At 38.5% G+C, this 2071-nt stretch overlaps 1 long non-coding RNA gene across 1 annotated transcript; it reads left to right on the forward strand.

The window, feature by feature from the left end:
* Window positions 1-734: 734 nt before the first annotated feature.
* On the forward strand, window positions 735-1321 carry LOC149685353 (uncharacterized). Its single transcript, XR_016384067.1, has 2 exons — window positions 735-927; window positions 1000-1321. It is a non-coding gene; the product is annotated as an uncharacterized LOC149685353 (long non-coding RNA).
* Window positions 1322-2071: the final 750 nt, after the last annotated feature.

The raw sequence follows: 2071 nt of genomic DNA on the forward strand, positions 1-2071 counted from the left end.
GAGTAGTATAACCCCGCACTTCGTACCTCCGTAGGTGTAGAATGTAGGTGTAGAGTGTAGGTGTAGAAAGTCAAGGTCACTGTGTCAATGCCCTCTGCCACGCCCCCTTGGAAAACAGCGCCCCCTGGGGAAACAGCGCCCCCTCGCGGGAAAACTCGCGCGCCCCCTCGCGGGAAAACACTGCGCGGGAATCTGGCAGTCCTGTCTCTTCTACAACTGTATCTGTGACGTCATTGGCGGGAAAATCTACAACTGTATCTATGACGTCATTGGCGGGAAAATACCGTGCGCCGCCTATTGGAAAACTCCTCTCTTCTACAACTGTATCTGTGACGTCATTTGAAGAATTGTATTTGTGACGTCATTGATAAGAGACGAGAATGGATAGCTTTAAACGTACATTGCCAAGGGTTAATGATAGGTCTCTGCTGGAAGTTGCGCAATCCATTGTAATTTTTAGTTTGACTCAAAATTTCAACCTTTTTTCAAGGAGTTTATTTTGATTATGGTATTTTTTTAATGGTAATTAAAAGGTACACGTAAAAGCGTAATTAATATATAAGAAAATCATCTTAGACGTAATAGTAGAAAGCGTAATTAACCTCTGAAAATCAAAGTGTTACTGGTGTGTTAGCGTCTATTTGTAAGCCTTGGTTAAATTCTGCCTATAATAATCCAACAATTGTGACGTCATTCGAAGAGATGTTGTATCGCGTAACGTATATTAAGGGGTGGCGGTAAAGTTTTATCATTGCTAAATGAAAATGTGTCAGGTTCATAACGATACAGTAGAGGTTTTGGTCGGTAATGGCTTACTGGAAAAGGACTGATACGGGTGTAGAGTTATACTTACAAAAGGAACAAAGATTTGACAGCTCAAACGGAATCAAATACCAGTACTTAGTTTCAAAATACAATCACAGAAAAGTAAGCGTGTGTAAATGCTCTCCTTTCAAATCATTCGTATTCAAAACAATTCACATCTAATTTTTCTATTAGTATCGTACTAAAGCCAACGTTAGAGGCAGAGGCTACCCCGTTTACAGGCCAACACCAAACGCAAGGACTCGTCCTAACGTGTCTAAACCTAACCTACCTCCAAGTTATAACGTTATTACGTAAGGTGGCGAGAAGAAATTCCACCACAGAATTTGTATTAGTCTTAGACGTCGATATGATGCCCAACTATAACCTTCACGAAATGTTCCTGGAGTATGCCTGAGAAAATAGGCTCTTTCTCGAATCTCGAAAAGATGATAAAACTGTTTACGTTGTACCCGCATTCGAAATGAAAGAAATAGCCCAAATACCCAAGGATAAAACGGACAACGTTTGGAATTGATGGGCGCCCACCTCTTTTACATCGAGCTTTGTTGGAAATGTCAGAAACATATTGACTACGAAGCCTGGTATAGAGAACCAATGACTAATAAGTTAGCTGTCATTTTTGAAGTCTTGTGGAGAGATCATTCGGAACTTTCTTCTTCAGCAGAAATTCAGCGCCTTATCATGATGAAAGGTTTAGACAATATGACTTTAATTTAAAAGTCAAGTAAGACCAAGATACCACCGTGTGTAGAAAGAAGAAACCATCGATAACTAACCCAGTGATTGATATCTTTGTAGGTTTGCGAATTACACGTTGTAGGATACTAATTATCAGTTTTAAATAACGCTTTTTGTCATCCATAATGGCCTGAAAATGGCCAACTCATTCCATAAAGAAAAGGATACCGATCAAGAAAAGAACCGTATCTTATTTCGACAGTTCAAAACTGAACTAAAGAAAAAATATCCAGACTCCTCCAGGAGGTGCTACTGATCTCGAAGCTTCCATTTACATGAAAAAAAAGAAGTAATTTATCAGGTTAGTTTTAAAGAGTAAGTAAAAAGAAAATCAAATCTACCTTCCATTGTGTATAAAAACACTGGTCCCGGAAGCTTTAAAACAGATTTTGGCTGTTATGAAAAAACTGTCTCCATTGAGGAACTCTATTTAGATAATATAGGAGTTAAATGGTGTATATTCGTACAAGTTATTCTTATAATGACGTTATTTAATGTAAAGATT

The sequence above is a fragment of the Phalangium opilio genome, unplaced genomic scaffold (assembly GCF_054372755.1).
Source record: "Phalangium opilio isolate 3A_F unplaced genomic scaffold, DU_Popi_V2 ptg000032l_1, whole genome shotgun sequence".
NCBI classification, from domain to species: Eukaryota; Metazoa; Arthropoda; class Arachnida; order Opiliones; family Phalangiidae; genus Phalangium; species Phalangium opilio.